This window comes from Apium graveolens, chromosome 5 (genome assembly GCF_009905375.1).
Source record: "Apium graveolens cultivar Ventura chromosome 5, ASM990537v1, whole genome shotgun sequence".
In the NCBI taxonomy this organism is placed as follows: domain Eukaryota; kingdom Viridiplantae; phylum Streptophyta; class Magnoliopsida; order Apiales; family Apiaceae; genus Apium; species Apium graveolens.
Window position 1 is genome coordinate 9,119,132 of NC_133651.1, and position 22,261 is coordinate 9,141,392.

The 22,261-nt window shown below is 34.9% G+C and overlaps 4 long non-coding RNA genes across 4 annotated transcripts; all 4 read left to right on the top strand.

Moving 5' to 3' along the window:
• Nucleotides 1-10,308: 10,308 nt before the first annotated feature.
• Nucleotides 10,309-10,680, top strand: LOC141659623 (uncharacterized). The gene is made up of 3 exons (XR_012549824.1): nucleotides 10,309-10,404; nucleotides 10,501-10,581; nucleotides 10,669-10,680. It is a non-coding gene; the product is annotated as an uncharacterized LOC141659623 (long non-coding RNA).
• A 608-nt stretch (nucleotides 10,681-11,288) lies between these two features.
• Nucleotides 11,289-12,596, top strand: LOC141662147 (uncharacterized). Its single transcript, XR_012550277.1, has 5 exons — nucleotides 11,289-11,990; nucleotides 12,077-12,131; nucleotides 12,211-12,322; nucleotides 12,422-12,478; nucleotides 12,566-12,596. It is a non-coding gene; the product is annotated as an uncharacterized LOC141662147 (long non-coding RNA).
• A 425-nt stretch (nucleotides 12,597-13,021) lies between these two features.
• On the top strand, nucleotides 13,022-14,515 carry LOC141661538 (uncharacterized). Its single transcript, XR_012550012.1, has 3 exons — nucleotides 13,022-13,625; nucleotides 13,724-14,182; nucleotides 14,287-14,515. It is a non-coding gene; the product is annotated as an uncharacterized LOC141661538 (long non-coding RNA).
• Nucleotides 14,516-21,171: 6,656 nt separating this feature from the next.
• Nucleotides 21,172-21,910, top strand: LOC141723794 (uncharacterized). The gene is made up of 3 exons (XR_012576367.1): nucleotides 21,172-21,233; nucleotides 21,484-21,605; nucleotides 21,678-21,910. It is a non-coding gene; the product is annotated as an uncharacterized LOC141723794 (long non-coding RNA).
• Nucleotides 21,911-22,261: the final 351 nt, after the last annotated feature.

Genomic DNA, 22,261 nt, shown 5'->3' on the forward strand with positions numbered 1-22,261 from the left:
ATAAAATGTAATAAAAAAGGGCTATTTATATTTATGGAATATTGGTTCGTGTTGGATCGTATTGGATCGATAAATTAGTTACTTAGCCGCTAAGTAACTGCAAAAACCATCCGATTTGATACCCGTATTGGATAATTATCCAAACCGGTCTTCTTATAAAACACTTTATACGAAAATAACGTAGTATTTTACCGTCTTTCGAGAATACGGGTTTTATTGCTTTATCGAAATGATTATCGGATCGAAGATTTTGCGTAGGCCCGCGCACAGGTCAAACCGTAATCCGGATCCAAAAAGTAAAACACCAAAAATGTCCGGAATTACTAGATTAGGTTAGGAAGGAGTTTTCGGAAGAGTTTCGGGTTGTAAAAACGTAAAAACGGTTCAAGTTGGACGATTCCCGGCTTTATAAAATGGTTTTGTAATTATTCAGAAAATAATTAATAAATTCATAAATCATTATAAAATCATATTACACTCCAAAAATTACCATAAAATACCATAATTATCTATATTTTATTTTCGACATAATAAAATTAACATACCTATACTTTACAACATATAAACATCCACATATTAATACCAATCATCAGATAATTCACCAAAAAATCACAATATAATCACATAATAATTATTTATTGATAAAAATAATTACAAGCTATGTCCCGGATATTACAGTTAAAGCTCGATAAATGAATAATCGTGGGACATTAATATTTTAATCGAGATTATTCATTTCTTGAGTTAAAATATATATTGTCTTTATTATTTTTGGATCGAAGGAAGTATTCATTTGGTGATATTATTCATTTATAATATATATTCATTAATCGAGATTCTATTGTATCTATTTTAATCATACCTTTTTATTAAAACGAAATTAGAAATTATTTGTTAAATTGTATAATAGCGTCGTACTAAAATAAAACAATGTAACATATTCATTCGGGCTAAAAATTATTTTATAATTAATCGAAGATAAAGCAAAATTAGACCAATTAAAATAAAATAATGTATACTTTTGTCAAGCTAAAATAAAATAGTAAGATATTAACAAATTTCAGGTTTTCAAATTTTCAATTCAAATAACTTTTCTATAAAAAGAAATAATATTAAAAATATTGTGGTTATAAACTAGTCCCTTTAATATATATATAAAAGCCTGAAGGCTAATGGCACTTAATTTTACCCTAATACCCTTCATTAAAATCCCGTAATACCAGCTGATGATACGGCTTTGCTACAAACTACATGCTTCTTCACTGCTGAATAGTCCATGCCCCTATGTCAATACAAAAGTTTTTTCACCGACTAAGCCAGGTAACTACGTATAATAATGTTAGGTCACACTTTCACTGTAGAGGGGGTGAATACAGTGTTTATTACAATCAAATCAAACTTCAAGAACTTATGTAACAGAAAACAAACTTTATTGAAACAATAAACTCTGTTACAATCTGGAACTGTTATCTCTCAGTGATGAACAAAATATCACGAGAGCTGCTAGAGTTACAATAAATAATATTCTCGATAATGATAACACTTATAGTGTAAACCCTATGTCTGTGTTTATATACTACACAGTTACAAGATAATCGCTAATTGATATGGAATATAATTCTGCTTCCTAAAATATATCAATCAGATATCTTCTATTCCAAGTATTCCATTCTTCACGGAATTCCTTCTTCATGCATATCTCTTCTTATGTTTATCTTGATCTTCTTAACTTTAATCAGCTACTGTCCTTATCTGATCATCCTTCAACACTTAAGTTCTGATATCTATCTCATGATGCTTATCTCCTGATAACATAAGTACTGATATCCCTTAAGTTCTGACTTCCAGTATAAGTACTGATCAGTTAAGTACTGATTTGTTCTGTTCAAATAAGATCTGAAATCTAAACATAAAACATATTAGCCATGACATTATCAAATATATCTAACAATCTCCCCCAACTTGTAAATTAGCAAAATATACAAGTTTAACAGATATTTGATGATGTCAAAAACATTAAGTACAAATGCATGAGAAATAGACAAGATAACTACAACTTACAGTCCTTAAAGCTTTTACCAATTCAACTTCTGATAACAACTTTAGTCTGTATACACATCAGAATTTAAGTAGTTGTAGATCTTTGACTTGGCTTCATCATTTTCTGATCTCTCTGATGTCAGGAGTTGTTCTGAGATAATTCTTCAACAAACATTTCTCAGCATATCTGAGTTCATCAATCATTCTCCGTTTGACATCTTTAATCTCTGCAGTATCTTCACCAGTTTGAAATATTGCAGCTCTGAGATCATTAATCTTTGCTTTTCTCAACTCCCGATCTAGTCTTATGACATAAGCTTTGTTAGACTCTAGATTGAATTCAAGCCCCTTAATACCAAGATATGTTCTGATCTGTGCAGTATTAGGCTTCATATCAACAATATCACCATTGTGATTTCTGTACTTTGGAACATATATGCTGTCAGACTTAACAGAATAAAGTCTTTTCTGTCTCTGAATCTGTTCCTTTAAGTAGTTTACAGCAGTCTCTGTTATTCTGTCATCCACTTGAAGTAAGAAAAGTACATGCTCCAATTCTTCAAAATACTTCAAAGGAATGGCATTTTGTCTTATATGATAAACCCTACCATTTGTCATGAAATACAACATGATGTATTCTTTCAAGTAGGAATGGTAAACCATCTGTACAGATTCTAGTTGATTCAATCTCTCAGGAGTTGCTCCAATACCTGGTTCACTCAAGGAAGTTGGATCATCGGTAGTGTTGTGTACTCTTCTTTCATCAGCACTTCCCAATCCAGTTTTATCTCTAGCTTCCTTTCCAGTAACTACTCTTGCTTCAAAACCACTTGGAGTAGTCTTCAAAGATTGAGTCTGTTTTCTTTAGTGAATCCTGGTAGGAGTGTTTTAGATTTATTTTCTGATATCAAGTTAACTTGAGCACTGTCAGAGGTTACTTGCTTCTTCTGAATATCAGAACTTACAATTTCTTGACTCTGAACAACTTGAGCCATGTCAGAGGTTGTTTTAAGAACTTTTCTTGAAGTCAGAGCAAGATCATCTTTTCCATCAGTAATTTCTTCTTCCTCAGGAGGTACATAAGGCTTGATAGGTTCACCAACCTTTTCTTTACCCTTGGATCTTGGATCTATCTGTGGTTGTGATCTAGCCAAAGTTTCTTCAGTATGTATCCTTTCTTTGATCACAATGCCTTTAGGTTTTGGAAGTAACTTTTTACCAGAAGCTTCAGATTTAGATGTGACTTTCTCTGATTTAAGTCTGGCTTCTTCTTCCTTTAAACTTTCCAAGTCCATCCCTGGATTTTCTTGAAGAAATAACTATCTTGACATTTCCTCATCAAGATCTAGAAGTTCATCAGAACTTATCCTTTTACCAGCAGCAGAACTTATTCTTTTCCCAGTATCAGAACTTGTTCTGTGACTAGCTTGTCTTGATGTAAACCTTCTACCTTGACTATGACCACTACCCATTCCAGAGTTTCCTTGGTCATCTTTTCCATCATCCTTTCCTTGCAGTGACTTGTTGGTTTTGCATTTGGACTTAATTACCTTCTCCCCCTTTTTGGCATCAGCAGGTAATAAAAGAGAGATAAGTAGTTCCACTGAGGTCTGGATTTCAGTAAGTTGCGATTGCTGAGAAGCTTGATTTGTCAGAATTTGATCAATCTGAGCTTGTTGCTTCTCTTGAGTTTTCTCAATATAAGCAACCCTGTCAATGGTAGGTTGGAAGAACTTTTTCTTATCAATTTTCCAAACTTGTTCCTGTTTGATAAAGTTCTCCTGAATCTTGTGTAGCTCTGCATGAGTGTTGGAATGAAGACCTTGTAGATGTTTAGTACTCAATGCAGTGACTCTAAGCTGGGTTTTAAAATCATCAGAATGTAACATTTCATCAGCTTTAGTCAAGTGCTCAGCAAGATGTAAAGCATTTGGAACACATGAAACTGAGTTCCATTCCTTAGTCCACTCCTGACCTGCAGGAGTTTCACTCCAAGGTACTGGTGCATCCCTGAGAACAAACTCCTTTACCAGTTCAGACTTAGGAAGAGTCATTGGAGGAGTATGTCCTGAAGGACCTGCTTCATCAGCATCTACAGTTGTAGCAGCCTCACCAGTATCTCCAACATTTGCAGCATCAGAACTTAGAGAATCAGTATCTTCTGATAAGATAACTGTGTGAGTAGCAATGGAGGCTTCAACATCCTCTAATTGCTGATCTGATACTAAGTTCTGATCAACAGCCATATCCTGATGCTCACCTAAAATCTGATCATCAGCATCTTGATGCAGAGAAGGTGTTAGTGATAACTCAGGAGTTTGAACAGCATCAGTAACAGGTGTTGTGGAAGGATTATTTGCTGTTGGAGCTTCTAAGAAAAGTATTTCAGGCACAACCAGTATCTGAATATCAATTTCAGCACTTGTGCCTGGATCAACAAGAGACATAGAAGGTGAATTAGCCTTGTCAGATACAGGTTCCTGAGATGGAGTTGATGGAGAAGAAGTGACTGGAGCAAATTCCTTGTCTTGTGAGATCAGAGATTCCTGATCCCCTTCCTTAGCTGCTTCCTCCTCATCATCTGAAACTGGCCTTTGTGCCCTCTGTTTCTTGTACTTCCTTGTTGATTTGGATTCCTTGGGAGTTTCAGGAACCGTCATACGTCTAAGCCTCTTGAGAAGCCTAGAACCCCCAATTGCAGAATCCTTCTGAGAAGTTGCCTTCTCAGCTTCATCACTTAGAGAATCATGTTAAAAATGACCGAGATAATTTCGATGAATAAGTGCTGACAAAGAATCAGAACTTAAATAAAGACAAAATTTAAATGGTCATCAGAATATCAAGCAGGATTTAACAACACAAGATAAAATAACTCAGAGACAAAATCTTGAAGTAAAAACAGTTTTCATTAATATATCAAGTCAATACATATATGAAATAGAAATTACATCAATACAAGATTTTCCCTAAGCTTCTAATCCTAACGTCAACAGCTTTAGTCCTAGCTAAGAAGCCTGACAAAGCTGAGGATGAAGAAGAACAGGAAGAAGACGAGATTAAGTCATCTTCCTCTTCCTATCTTCGACAAACAAGATAGCGAGTCGAATGATTCGCTCTTGCTGACGGATAGCTTCCCCTGCATTGGTGCATCTTCCTTTGACGTAGTCACCACAGTTTCAGTAACATCAGAGTTTAATCCATCAGAATTTACAGTATCAGGACTTAGACTGTCAGGACTTGAGGTATCAGAATATGAATCTTCATTTTCAAATCTCAGCTGATCATGATCAATGCAATCTTCAAGTCCAGTGATCTTCTTGTCATCAAAAGAGACATTGATAGATTCCATGACCACTTTTGTTCTCAAATTATAGACTCTGAAGGCTTTTGTAGAAAGTGGATATCCAACAAAGATTCCCTCATCAGCTTTTAGATCAAACTTGGATAGCTGTTCAGGATGAGTCTTGAGAACAAAACACTTACATCCAAATACATGAAAGTATTTGAGATTTGGCTTCTTGTTCTTCACCATCTCATATGGTGTTTTTCCATGCTTGTTAATGAGTGTTGCATTTTGAGTAAAACAAGCAGTCTGCACAGCTTCAGCCCAGAAATAGGTTGGAAGCTTTGCTTCTTCAAGCATTGTTCGTGCAGCTTCAATGAGAGTTCTATTCTTCCTTTCAACAACTCCATTTTGCTGTGGAGTTCCAGGAGCAGAAAATTCCTGCTTTATTCCATGATTTTTGCAGAACTCTTCCATTATCAGATTCTTGAATTCAGTGCCATTATCACTCCTCAAAATTTTCACAGAATCTTTGATCAATTTATCCAGATGTTTGACATGATCAATCAGGATAAATGCAGTTTCATTTTTTGTGTGCAAGAAATACACCCATGTGTATCTGGTGAACTCATCTACTATGACCAACGCATATTTCTTCTTTGCAATAGACATGACATTCACTGGACCAAATAGATCAACATGAAGCAGATAATAAGGCTCAAGAATTGATGATTCAGTCTTGCTCTTGAACGAAGATTTTCTTTGTTTAGCCTTCTGACATGAGTCACAAAGACCATCAGGAACAAACACTGATTTTGGCAGTCCTCTCACAAGATCTTTCTTGATTAGTTCATTTATCTTGTTGAAGTTTAAATGAGAGAGTTTCTTGTGCCAATTCCAGCTTTCTTCAGTTGAGGCTCTACTCACTAAACAGATTACAGAACCATCAGAACTTGTTGAAAGCTTAGCTTCATAAATGTTACCACGCCTGAATCCCTTCAGAACAATTTTTTCTTTAGATTTACTAACTATTTCACAATGTTCTGCAAAGAAATCAACATGATAACCTCTGTCACAGATTTGACTTATACTTAGTAAGTTGTGTTTAAGTCCTGAGACCAGAGCTACATCTTTAATGATGACATTCCCAAGATTGATATTGCCATATCCCAAAGTTTTTCCAATGTTGCCATCTCCATAAGAAACACTTGGGCCAGCTTTCTCCACAAAGTCTGATAGCAGGGCCTTATTTCCAGTCATATGTCCTGAACATCCACTGTCCAGAACTAAAATATTTTTCCTGTTGCCCTGCAATCAAAAAGACCACTAATTATTAGTTTTAAGGACCCAGACTTGCTTGGATCCTTTGGCCTTTTTAGGTTTGTTAACATTTGCAGCGGATTTAGCAACAAATTTTATGTTAACAGTTTTCTTATTAGAACTTTTACTACCAGACTTTGAATCAGAACTTACACTAGAAGGAACAACAGAAACTTTCTTTAAAGAAGGTTTTATTTGATAATAATCATAGTACAAACTATGATATTCCTTACAAGTATAAATGGAATGCCATAAACTACCACAATGAAAACAAGGATTTTGTGGTTTGTATCTAACAGACTAACTCTTAACTCCTGATTTTGAAGATAAGGAGTTAATATTCTTATTTTTCCTGCAAAAAGATGCCAGATGGTTAGAACTTCCACAGTTATGACATGCTTTCCTAGGAGCATCAGGAACAGATTTATAGTTATTGCTTTTATTCACACCTTCCTTTCCATTCCTGTTTTTCCTAGGTAATTTTACCTTGTTTGCATTCTTAACATCTTTCAGCTTATGCTTAAGCTGCTTCTTTGTCATTAAGCCTATGTTAACTTCAGCTGTCTTTTCCTGTTTTAGTTTGTCAGAAGCTAATTCCTTTTTAACTTCTGATTTCTCATTTTCAGATTTTTCAGTTACAAACTTAACAGGTTTTAACTTCGGCTTTTGCTTATCAACATGCTTAATTTCTACAGTTCCTTTTTCATTTTTATTTTCTCCATAACCTAAGCCCTCTTTCCAGTTTCCACTGCTTAGCAAATTTTGAGTTGTTTTGCCAGAGTTAGTCCAAGTTCTGATAATCTCTCTCTCCTTTTCTAACTCAGTTTTTAGAGATTCATTCATTTTTAGCACTTCATCCCTAACATAAAAAGCATCATCTCTATCCTGCTGAGTTTGATGGAACATGACTAACTCTTTTTCTAAGAAATCATTTCTTTTCCTAAAAGCAAGATTTTCAGAAGTTAATCTTTCACATGTTAAAGTTTGATCTCTATAACTAACAAACATGGTTTTAAGATATCTTCTCAACTTATTAATATCATCAGTATGAAAAGCATAAGTAGTCTGAGGTACCTTTGTTTCAGCAGCTTCAGAACTTCTCTCAGAACTTGATTTATCAGCATTTGCCATCAATGCATAGTTCTCCTCACTTTCAGAGTCTGAGGTGTCTGTCCAGCTTCTCTGCTTTGTGACAAGAGCTTTGCCTTTGTCACTCTTGGTCTTCTTGCAATCAGGAGATATGTGGCCTTTCTCACCACAATTATAACATTTAACATTAGCGTAATCTCCTCTGTCAGACTTTCCTCCTCTTCCTTCAGATCTTCTGAAATTCTTCTTATCAGAACTTATGCCTTTCCTGGAAAACTTCTTTCCCTTCCTGAACTTCCTGTATGCAATCTTTGTGATTCCTTTCACCATAAGAGCACACAGCTTCATCATCTCCTCATCAGCATCAGTTTCAGGCAAGCTTTCAGAATCTGAGTCATCATCACTCTCAGAACTTGATGACTCAGTATCAGACTTTATGATAAGAGCTTTACCCTTGTCTTTCTTTGAGGAAGGTGATTTGGGGGATTCCTCTTCAGCCTTGAGAGCAACTGTCCTTGACTTTCCTCCTTTCCTCTTGCTTCTTTGTTCCATCTCAAGTTCATGAGTCTTGAGCATTCCATAGATTTCATCAAGAGTTGTTTCATCAAGATTGTAGTTGTCTCTTATTGTTGTTACCTTCAAATCCCAACATTCAGGAAGAGCTAACAGGAATTTAAGGTTTGTATCTTCAAGATCATACTCCTTATTAACCAATGACAAGTCATTCAAGAGTTTGACAAATCTATCATATACATCAGTCAATGACTCATTAGTCCTAGAGTCAAAGTGTTCATACTCTTGAGTGAGTATTGTCTTCCTGTTCTTCTTAACTGTTTCAGTTCCTTGACACCTTGTCTCCAGTGCATCCCATATCTCCTTAGCAGTCTTGCAGTTGATTACCCTGTTTGACATTACATTATCAATGTCACTATGCAATAAGTGTCGTACCTTGGCATCCTTAGCAATAGATGCTATATCTTCAGCAGTGTAATCACTCTTTTCCTTTGGTACGGTCTTTGCTGCTTCACCTGCAACTACAACAGCGAGCTTGGTAGGTTTGTGAGGCCCTTCCTTGATTCTATCAAGGTATTCTGGATCTGTTACTTCCAGAAACATGGTCATCCTTACCTTCCATATGGGATATTCAGATGGTCTCAATATGGGAACTCTGATAGTCTCATATCGACTCTGAGTTGATGTCTTTGATGATTCCTCAGTTTTGGTAGGCTTAGTTGGAGTTTCTGTGTCAGACATGATTGTGTTTGGATCTTTAACTGTATGTGTGTTAACAGAAGGCTCTGATACCACTTGTTAGGTCACACTTTCACTGTAGAGGGGGTGAATACAGTGTTTATTACAATCAAATCAAACTTCAAGAACTTATGTAACAGAAAACAAACTTTATTGAAACAATAAACTCTGTTACAATCTGGAACTGTTATCTCTCAGTGATGAACAAAATATCACGAGAGCTGCTAGAGTTACAATAAATAATATTCTCGATAATGATAACACTTATAGTGTAAACCCTATGTCTGTGTTTATATACTACACAGTTACAAGATAATCGCTAATTGATATGGAATATAATTCTGCTTCCTAAAATATATCAATCAGATATCTTCTATTCCAAGTATTCCATTCTTCAAGGAATTCCTTCTTCATGCATATCTCTTCTTATGTTTATCTTGATCTTCTTAACTTTAATCAGCTACTGTCCTTATCTGATCATCCTTCAACACTTAAGTTCTGATATCTATCTCCTGATGCTTATCTCCTGATAACATAAGTACTGATATCCCTTAAGTTCTGACTTCCAGTATAAGTACTGATCAGTTAAGTACTGATTTGTTCTGTTCAAATAAGATCTGAAATCTAAACATAAAACATATTAGCCATGACATTATCAAATATATCTAACAAATAATACTGTCAACCGGTTGTTCCTCTAAACTGTTGTATCTCTCAAGGATATTATCGTGTTGGTAGCGACTGTTGTACCCGGTTTCTTCTTAAACCCAAAAAGTTGCACACAGTTATCGATGTATATATATGTATATGTATAATAGATATGTAAAATAGATAGACAGTAGCAGTTTTCTATTTAAATTTGAAATTTGAATTCACTTAATTGGCTTCTCTTCAACACCTCACCTCCATGAGATTCTGCTTGCCTCTTCTTTTTTAGGTATGCTTTCGACCTTTTCTTCTCTATTCAATTCCATCCGTTTCTCTGTTGTGCTTGTGTATTAGTGTGAATAATGGTTTAGTATGATAACTGATAAATGATTGGAGTAGATATAAATGGCCATTAATCATGTTGTGGGTTTCATATTTATGTTCAGACATCATAAATGCAATCTGAAACTATATTTTTTCAGACACAATAAATTCCCCCTTACCGTTTATTAGTTTATTATACTGATAATTCTATTAAATGCTGTGATAGTCTTAATTGCCATTATTGTGCAACCCCTCTTACTAATATTATGGTTTTAATTGCTTGAATTTGGTTATTTTTCTGAAATTTTTTTATTCCAATTATTTCTCATTCCTTTTATTACAATTATATCAGCAGATTTGTTAGGCAATAAATGTTTACCAATTGACAATTACAATGGATAACGGTACTAACAGAAAACGTGAATTGCCCAACATTCTACATCGAGTGTGTAAGTATCATGTCACATTGTCATACATTACACAATAAAACGTTCTTATTGTGTTCAAGGTCATAATATAAGTTCCGTTCACTTTTGGATATGTAGTTAGTTATGAAACAATATTGACAAAAGAGTATTCACACCCTCCAAAGGATATTATGTCAATACGGAACATGATTGATCAGTGTAAGTGTTTATGATGTCTCAAAAATTTAATATGTTCATAGGCTTTCATTTCGAATATACTAATTTTAACATCCTATATATGTGCAGATCAGCCCCCCCAACCACATGGATCAGACCATGACACGTTGAGAGGACCGGATAATAGTATGTTTTACATAGTATATGTCTGTTTTTACCCATATGTTATATGAATCTTCTTAATGTTATTTCTGTGCTTTTGTAGGCATCACGTTGAAAGAAGACGCAAAATCACATAGACAATTGGCGACCAAAAAGCGTAAACATATTGGTGGTTCTTATCTTCCTCAAAAATAGAAATTGCAGTCTACACAATTGTCTCCAAATACACCTGCTGGTAATAACTCAAATTGTATGATATATTACATGCTAAAGTATGACAAATACAAACATTTCACTCTTAACATTATTATATAAATTATAGAGAGACTTTTGTAACCGTTTAGAATCCCCAATCCTACTACACCATTGTCCCCATTATCAGACAAATTGAAGATTTGTGGGAGGAGTCCCTTGGCAGAAATCAGATGCGAGGATTGATACATGCTATCGAGTAACGTCACATTTTTCTAGGAAGCACGCTGAGTTAATACCCCGTAAGTGGAATCTTACGTATTCGCATAATCATGTTACTGTAAATTCATTGTTCAGTTCTAATTTTTAATGTTTATAATTACGTGCAGGGAAGACTGTTCAAATGCTGAAAGAAAATGTGCCACCGCAGAACATATTTCCGCCACAGAACATATGTCAAACACAACCTTACACACCAATCGGTATTTCTGAATTCCTACTTTCAAACATAACCTATTTTAGGCTACAACTTAAGATAATATAATTTTAATTATGTTTGTAGTTGCAAATAAGGTGTGCCCGACCAAGTCAATTAAACCATTTGCATGAAATACAAAGTCAAGTGTGAGAAAAGATTTCATTGACAATTTCACTCCGTTATAACAGACCTTTAAAGTCAGCAAAAAAAGACAAACTGCACCTAAATTGGATTCGTTGAAAAATGGTAACAAATGTTTTTTCACAGTGCTTCATGTTTGGTAGATTATAAATTTGGTGATTTCCCACTAACAACGTAGTTTTTACACAGCTGTTAGAAATGTTAGAATCCCGTACATATGCATACCGAAAAATGTTGAGCATAGAGCAGTGGGTGATGATTGCACACCGACATTACCAACAAATAACATTTCTGAGTGTCTTGTTCTCATATTCAATTCTGAGATATGTTATCATTCAATTTATTTATGACTTTAAATCTAAATTTATTGCAATTGTGAACACAACACGTTCTGACACCTCTGTTCACGATACAAGTAATGTTAGTACATTTGTGGACAAAGGGAAGAAGGCTATTGAACTGGAACATGATCCAACTGGTAACTATAGTTGTTGCATTATATTGTACATAATTTCGTAGTAAAAGTGGCTAAATTTTTTTCTTGGTTTATGTATATTTCCAAAGGTTGACCATTTATCAGACTTTAACAGTGATGTTAGTGAGGTTTTCTCTGACCAAGGTAAAAAAATGTAGTTAAAATTAGTGGATAGACTACTGTCATTAAAATAGGCCTATTGTACTAATCGTAAATGTTGCAGAGAATTTGGAAGACTTCATATTTGAAACAAATGAAGAAATTATAGATCGACTTGGGTGCCCACCCCGTAAATGTTAGTGAGGATCCACCGTATGATATTAACAATGACAATGGTAAGAAATTTTTAAGGACTACTACAGTAATATATATATATATAAACAAACACTTATAGTATACAAATATATATTACCGTTCATGGTAATGTTTTTCAGAGTTTTCCTATATTGCGGGAATGCACAGTGATCAGTCTGATGGGGACTCGGAGGCAGGTAACTACCTTTTAAGTACTTTTTAATTATTACTTAACCATATATCATAAAATAATCCTTCAGTTAATGAATGGTATTTAATGGCAGAGATGGATGAAGATATTCATATTCCTTCGTATGAAGATATGTCAGCTGGTGATACAGGTAAGCTATCTCTAATAAAAGAATTCTCAGGCCAATTAAAGAATATTTTGAAAGAAATGTGATGATAACAGATTACATGTATATTATGCAATTGTGAAGGAGTATGCGTCGCTAGGCCCTGCAAATGTGAAGTGTAGCTACTGTGACGCTTGGATGTGGAAGGAAGAATGTGTTAATAAGAGTGTAGTCCGTGGCACCCCTGTTTTTTCTCTGTGCTGTATGAAGGGTCAGATTAAACTACCGAAAGAGCCGCCAACCCCTTCTTTTATTTGGAAGCTGCATACTGATAAAGCAAAAGGTCAGAGATTTAAGAATGGAATGCGGTTGTATAATAGTATTTTTGCATTCACATCAACTGGTGGACGAGTTGATAATTGTATCAATAATGGGGGAGCACCATATATATACCGCTTAAATGGACAGAACCATCATTTATTTGGTTCCTTAATCCCACCAGATGGTGAAGACCCCAAATTTTTCCAGTTATATATTTATGATACAGAAAATGAAATTAGTAATTGGCTTAGATGGGTTAATGTGGATGGTGGTGATCCAGTTGATGTTGAAATTGTAGAAGGTTTATCCGCCATGTTGGATGAAACTAACAAATTAGTGAAAGAATTTCGCACTGCACATGTTCGTTTTGAGAGTGATGATGTTCAAGATTTGGAAATCAGGCTGAAGGTTTGTAGAGCCGAAAATGGTCGTGAGAATCATGTAGGTCCGTCTGATGAGGTAGCTGGTATAATGGTCGGAGACATAGATGATACTGATGGTTCTCGTGATATTATAATACATTCTCATATTAAAGATTTGGAGAGAATTAGTGACATTCATCCCAAACTGATGGCATTGCAGTACCCTCTATTGTCCCCTCATGGTGGAGATGGTTTTCACAAGAAAATTCCATTCGGAAAGGTTGATAACAAATCGCAGAAAAAAATAGAAATGATTTCACAGAAATAATATTATTCCTACAAATTCCAAGTTCGCACTAATGAAGGTAATTTTCTATATGTAATAGGATTTAATTTTCCGTCGCTTCTAATACGTCTCCCTCTATTTAATATACTGTTTACGTAAATACTTCTTTATTTGTAGGACTTACTCCCCGTTTGGGTGGTCGGCTTTACCAGCAGTATGTTGTAGACGCATTTTCCACAATTGAGCAAGCCCATTTGTGGTGGTTCTGTACGAACCAGACAACCTTACGGTCTGAGTTGTATAGTAACATACAACGTAATTTAAATGAGGGTACTTCTGACTCCGCAAACACGGGTAAAGGTTTTATTCTTCCTGCCGGCTTTGTAGGATCATGAAGATATATGCAGCAGAACTTTCAAGACGCACTAGTAGTTTGTTGCCATATAGGCCATCCAGACATTTTTCTCACAATGACAACAAATCCTTTATGGGATGAAGTAATCCAAATGATGAAACTGCTTCCACATTGTCAAGCACAGAATTCCCTTGATGTAATGGCACATGTTTTCAGAATTAAACTTGATCAGCTTATTGATGATATTAAGAAGAAAAACTACTTTGGTACTTGCCTCAGAGGTACATCTTTCCTAAACCTCAATATATACTCTTTAATTCTTTTTGGTTGTCTGGAGAATTACATTACAACTTTATATTTGTCCCAACAATTATGTATATTGTAGAGTTCCAAAAAAGAGGACTCCCGCGTGTACACATGCTCATATGGTTGTATGCTGCTTCAAAGCATAATTTGCAAGCAAATGTTGATAAGTTTGTTTCGGTGGAAATCCCAGATCCAGAAATAGATCCTGTTGGTTACGCGGCTATAAATGCTTTCATGGTACATGGACCCTGTGGTAAAGAATTCCCTAAATCTCCGTGCATGAAGCAACATAAATGTACCCGACATTCTCCCAAAAAGTATGTTCATTTTGAAATAGATTTAGCACCACAATCCTTGGTCATAAATTATAATGGAACTGTTTTGTTTTTTTGTTAATATTACAACTTAAAATATCTGATTTTCAGGTACTGTTACTCTACAACATTTGATCAGTCGGGTTTTCCAATATATTAAATGCGGAAGACAAATATCACTGTTTCAAAAGGAAAGGCAAATTTAGACAATCAATGGGTTGTACCTTACAACCGCAATTTATTGGTTAAATACCAATGTCATATTAATGTTGTGATTTGTGCTCATGCCCGTAGTCTCAAATATCTCTTTAAGTACTGCCTTAAAGGGCATGACAGAGCTACATTAGAAATCAGAGGTAAGAAAAGACAATCCAAAAACGGAGAGGCACTTGATAAATATGAGGATGAGATTCAATCCTTCTTTGATGGGAGGTACATATGTGGATGTGAAGCCACATATCGCATATTTGGTTTCAATATACATTACAGGTCTTTAGCTGTGCAACACCTTTCTTTTTATTTGGATGGGAATACATATTGTACCTATCGCGCAAATGAAGCACTACCAAAAGTTGCAGAAAGGGAGAGGGTCAAACTCACACAATTAGAAGCATTCTTTCTTCTTAATGCCAGTGATAGTAATGCCAACAAATACCTATATGATGAGATACCACAACATTATGTATGGAATGATGCAGATCATATGTGGAACCCGAGGAAGCGTGGTACAAAAATTGGCCGGTTGTCTTACACACATCACAGTGCGGGGGAATTGTGGTTTTTAAGACTTCTGTTGACGAAGGTGCGTGGTCCTACTTTGTTTGAGTCATTAAGGACAGTAAATGGACATATCTTTGAAACATTTCAAGGAGCATGTAAGGAGTTAGGCCTGTTGGACGATGACAATGAATGGCATCAAGTCCTAAGTCAGTGTTCAGAAAGTGGGTTTCCACCGCAGATTAGGTAGCTTTCTGTCCACATCATGGTTAACTGCAAAGTCTCAGACTTGCGTGATTTATGGGAAAAGCATTGGATATATATGGTTGATGACATTTTGTTGAAGCAACAAAAGTTGACTGGGAATTGACATTTGGTGCTTAATGAGAAGCAGCAACAGTATTATGCTCTTGCAGGTAATCCCTTACTAATCATTATACAATGGTGTTAATGTTTATTTCTACCTATTCTGCAAAACAGAAGATACTAACTTCATGCATGTTCATGTTATTAATTGAAATTCACACATTATTGAAGACAATTGGGAAATCACTGAAAGACTTCATTCAGATGCCTCAACCTCCAAATTCTTATCTAGACTGTAATGTTAACAATTTGATTATTGAAGAGACAAGTTACAACATTGCTGAAATGGAGAAGGAATTCCAACACCTTTTTTCAACTTGCAACAAAGAGCAGTTGGAAGTTTACAGTGCGGTAATGCAATCAGTGGAAAAAAATGAAGGATGTGTTTTTTTGTTTATGGCAGTGGGGGTTGTGGTAAAACGTTCTTGTGGAGAACTTTGATTTCTAAGTTGAGGTCAGAGTGTAAGATTGTCTTGCAGGTTGCATCATCAGGAATTGTTGCCACTTTAATGCCTAGAGGACGTACGGCTCATTCAAGGTTCAAAATTCCAATTTTCATTGATGAGCATTCCATGTGTTCTATATCTCATACATCGAACATAATAAAATTAATTAAGAGGACAAATCTGATCATTTGGGATGAAGCTCCGATGCAACATCGTTACGCATTCGAGTGTCTTGACCGTTCATTGAGGGATATCATGAAGACCGTACATCCAAACAGATTCCACATGCCATTTGGAGGTATTACCGTAGTTTTAGGCGGTGATTTCCACCAAATACTACCTGTAATTCCAAGAGCTTCAAGGGGTGAAGTTGTTGCAACATCAATTACAAGATCAAAGTTAAGGAAAATAGCTAAGGTGTTAAAACTATTGCACAACATGCGACTTCACAAAGGAAAAAATGAAGAGGAAGTAAAAGCTTTGTCAGATTTTGCATAGTGGGTTTTGCAGATTGGTGATGGAAAGGTTGGTCCAGCAGCACATAGTAACCGAGATTATGTTGAAGATGATATTGCCATACCTAAACAATTCTGCCACCTAAATGCAATAAACTCAGTTGATGCAATGATTGAAAGTGGGTTTCCAAATTTCCTAAACAACTTCCAAGATGCAGATTATTTAAGTGATAGGGCGATAATAACACCAACAAACAAAACTGTTACCAAAGTTAACGGTATTATTGTTGAGAAAACTCCGGGTGAAATGTCATCTTACTTCTCTGTGGACACAACTGAAGATTATCCTCGTTCAAAATGTGACCAGTTGGCATCTTTTCCGCCAGAGTATCTCGACTCAATCAACATTCCTGTATTGTCGCTGCATGAATTGGACCTGAAAGTGGGTGTCATTGTCATGTTGATGCGAAATCTCAACCAAACACTAGAACTGTGTAACGGCACTAGGATGATGGTCACCAAATGTCTACAACATTGTGATGAGTGTGAGGTCATAGCTGGGCAATACAAGGGCACTAAACATTTCATCCCAAGAATGGAATTGGCACCAATGGAGACTAAGCTGCATTTCAAGCTATGCAGGAAATAAATGCCTTTGCAAGTATGCTATGTAATGACTATAAACAAAGTACAGGGTCAGTCACTAGAACAAGTTGCCTTATATCTACCAAGCAGAGTGTTCACTCACGGATAGTTGTATGTGGCTGTAAGTCGCGTAACTTCACCGCAGGGCCTTAAACTTTTTATTGATGATAAAGATGGTAATAATACCTACATTACTCAGAATGTGGTATATAAAGAGATCTTCTATAATTTGCCTGTTATATAACATAATTTCATGTACTGTACAGACTAGCATGATAGTCATTCAGTACAAGGGTTCAACATTTAGTTCGTAGGTTATGACAATGTTGAGCATATTTTGTTGTAATGGAAATCCTTTTATACTTAATCAGTGGTTCAAATATGTAAGCAGTTAGTGTCCCATTATTTTGTAAAACTGCAAACCTAAAGTAAATGAAAAATTTTAAGCAATGACAAACAAAATCCAGAGCTATCATAATTTCAAAATAATGTATTTCTTATAATTTTAGTCTTAATTTTCACAAGAAGATAACATTTATAAGATAATAAGTCAATCACTCATATCTATGAAAAATGTATCTTTCCAAAAGAAAACTTAAAGTTATATTAATGTGGTTTATTTAAACATGCGCTGAAATAGTTAACAAATAATATTTGTAATGACAGCTGACAGTTAGGTTTATTTTGTCATAATAAAGGTACGAACTGTAGCAATGGCTTTCTATAAATTTGACAGCTTGGAGTTGCTCAATGACTCCAAAGAGGAGTGGAGAATCAGAGTTCGAGCACAAACTCTATGGAAAGGAATCAACCGTCAAACCAGAGAGATTCGAGGTTATAATGTCATTTTCTGCGATGACTTTGTAAGTACCACTGAATTGTAACACTATTTCATAATTCATGACAGTGTAACCTCAGTTTGGTAGTAATGTATTCTAAATGAACATATATAGGGGTCAAGGATACATGCCTTTATAGCGGTAAACCTAATTCCAAAATTTGAACTAATTCTGGAGGAAGGAGAGATTTATATTGTAGAAATGTTCAATGTAAAGACTTACAATGGAGATGAAACTAATCGACCTATTCGTAATGAGAAGCATCTCTACTTTTCAAATGAAACGGAAATTCAAAAAGATGTGATTCCTGGATTATAAATTCCCGCATTTAGTTTTGATTTCTATGATTTGGAGGAGTGTAACCGTTTAAAAGACGACAACCGTTTTCTGACAGGTTATTTTTTTTGGTTAATAACGGCCTCATAGTTTCTTCATGAACCTAGAGATTCATTAATAGACATATATATGATGCAATTTTGTAGATATGATTGGTGTGATAGAGGATGTACATCCTAGATCCAATTACAATAAAGATGGAGAGGACAAATCACATGTCGCACTGACCATCACCAATGGAAGGTATGCTTATTACATTATTTCCTGTGAAAGGGTTTTTTAGGATAATTTTCATGCATAAACAAAAGAATTATATCCCATCAATACATTTGTAGGACCACAATCAATGTTACACTCTTCAATCAGTTTGGAGATTCATTTCTACAACAGTATGAAAATATGAAAGAAAGACTAGTGATCATTATAATAGCATGTGGAAAAGTCAGTGAGTAGAAAATTAAGATTAATATCACTTTACTCATTTATTGGCCTTATTTTCAAACATTTCACTTACATATCATTTTCAACGTAGATGTAATCTATATCACAAACTTCCCTACAACAAGAATATACTTAAATGTCGACCATACTGTTGTTAGTGGAATGAGGCTAAGGTATTATCCAAATTAAGTAGTAGCTGTCAGCTTTAACCAATAACAAATTTGAACTTACATTACTCATTCCTTGAAATAAATTACAGATATGCCAAGCCTGAATTTTATATAATGGACATGGACGAGGAAGATGATTGTATAGAGGTACCGACTATGAAAGTGAATGAGTTGATAAAGTTGAACGAGTCTTTTGTTTTGGTAAGCTATGTAGACAAAAATAACTATTATCACCACAATTTTATTAGGTTAGGTTACATTGTTAGACCCTCTATTTAAACCTGCAACGATTCGTAACATACTATATGTTACAATGTCTTATAGAAGAAAGTAATTTGCCAAGTTATTGTCAAAAAATTTGACGAGAAAATGAATTGGTATACACCTTTCCGCCTCAAATATGAGAAAGACCTGAAGTTGGTTGATGAAGTTTATAGTTATTGTGGCCGATCTGTTCCTTATCCGGACATAAGGTTTGCATAAATGTTGTGACATTTGTCCGTACCAATTATAATTTATGTATGATAACTTTGATTTGCACATAATCATATTGTGTCCGAGACATGTTTCGTTTATACGCTTTATGCAGTGATGCTACTGGATGTGTCCCAATAGTATGGCCAGATGATGAGGTAACTCGAATTTTGGGGAGAACTGTATACGAAGTTGATGCAGATCACACGGAGTTAATAAACTAAACTGCACTAACATCAATGGTGTTTTCCACATTTGATATTTCATCTAACAAATGTTACAAACTCAGGTAAAAGGTTTAAAAGTGATTCCTGACATTTTAAGGACCCTAGAGAAGAAGAAATACAATGTCACTATTGATTTAACTGACAAAAATCTCAAAGAATGATCCAAGGTCTTCTATGCAACTTACATCTCAGAACCAGTAGAGATCACTGACAACCACTCTCCATCACAAAAATAACCTGTTCAACTGCAACAAACAGAACTTACAAATGTAAGTACATAATCCTTAAATGTTATTTCACATGACCATGATCTCTAACCACATTTATGTTCATAGGTGACTGATAAACAAGGTCCAAGCAACAACTTCAACCCACCAACAGTGGTCTCAACGAATCGTACTCGACCAAGGTTGAATGTCGAACCACTACATTACAATCAAGACCACCAGGATAAACAACCAAATTTTAAGAACATCAAAATTGAAAAGGTAACAGAACTATATCTTTTCAATAAAACCACAAACAAATTATGCCAATGCCTTATAGTTATTTACATGATTAATATATATTACAACCATGAGGCTAGGGTGCAATGAAGATGAACCAAAGAAGAAAGGAAACATATATTGCACATGAATATCAATATTCCATATTTTGTATCTATAAGAACAGTTCCTTTGGTTCAAATTTTTATTCCCTAAACTGTAACATATACAATTTCATGTTACATGAAAATTTATAATCCCTTATATTTACCAAATTCATGGCTGCAACATCACAGTAGAAATGATGTTTAAAATCTACATTAAAAATTGCAAAGAAAATCATCTACCGGAAATGATTAGTAATATATAAAACCAGCACCATCTATTTAATTATAAGATATAGAGTTGACAAGTAACATTACTAATACAACCTGCACTAACACAAATTGAAATACAGCTGATGCAAAATTAATTAGATAAACCAACTAACAAGAGCAGAATTAAATTTCATTTACCTACCACCATCACATAGCATAAAGACTATTCCCTTAACAATTGGCACGACCACATAAATTCTTAAACAAACAGAAACCATGCCAGCCATGGATTTTGATTCTTTGGGAAATGTTCAGAAGGGAAGAACCAATTGGAAGATTAGAGTACGTGTAATAAGAAAATGGTGTGGGGTTACAACCACTGGGATTGTCTTCAAAACAATCAACTACCTCTTCATGGATAACAATGTAATTTCATTTTGCAGCCGATTTGTTTTCCAACATATAATGTTAAATTCTTCATATCTAACCACATCAGTATAAATACATGTCTCAAAATTGCAGGATGCACGCATTTGTACCAGTTGCTTTTATAGAAAAAATCTCCAGACTTATTGTGGAGGGAAATGTGTACATGATCAAAAATTTCCAAGTGAAAGAATATACAGAGAAGGACAAGTACCGACCAGTCCAGATGGAGCAGCAAATAATTTTTACCGCTGATACCAAAGTGAAAAAAGTGGATGAGAAAAACATTTTCATACCAAAAAACAGCTTCGACCTCTTTGACTATGCAGACCTGAAACCAATGACCAAACAAGTTCTTTATCTTACAGGTTTGTTCACTAATATTTCCTACCTATGACACATTCTTTCTTTTACATATACTAAGTTCAGTTGTTAAACAAATGTGATAGGAATACTAGAGAAAATTCCGACCATTAGTCGAGTTCCAAACAAACAAGTGAAAATTAAATTCAAAATCACTGATGGGATGAAATGTACAAACAAATGTACACATAACACCAATTTTTTTACAAAATGTTTATTCATACATGTAATTCTTGATTGTTGACAACTACGTAGGAAAAAAATCAATGTCACATTTTGGAGTACATTTGCAGAGGAATTTGATAGAGCAGTGCATGAGATGTGGGAAGAGCCCATTATAATCATCATCTCAAGTGGAAGAATTACTAGCTGGAATGGTAAATAATATTTAATTTTTTGAAATGTCAAAATTATGTGCTTACAAACTTACTAACTTTCTCATTTATCAGACCAACTCGATATTTCAAACTACTCCCCTACAAGATTCTACATTAACTATGACCATGAAAGTGTTGCAAAACTGCGGAATAAGTACGTTTTCTCATTCACAAGATTTAATGCCCACATTCTTATATCTGCTAATAAGTATTTCATCACATCATTTAGGTTGAAAGATCCAATGTTCTCAACCCAACAATTTGCTCAAAGGAAGAAATCTATCAAACTCTATACCATTCATGAAATTAAACAACTGTATAAAGATTATTGTCATGAAGAGGTCGTCTACAAAGCAACTGTACAATCAATTCAACATAAGCCTCAATGAAAAAAATTTATTTGCTCCTCTTGCTACTCACAAACCGAGTACTTAAACAACGAGTCGTTTTGCAAAATTTGTAAGATAATTGTGCCACATACTTTGAAAAGGTATGTTAATACATAAAAAAATTACTCAAATTAGCAAGTCATACAAGCTTTGCTATTAACAAATACCAAAAATCACACGTACCACATTTCTGCCTTGGTGCAAGATGGAACTGGTGATCTAGAAATTGTCCTACAAGAGAGAGAGATACGAATTGTAACTGGGAAC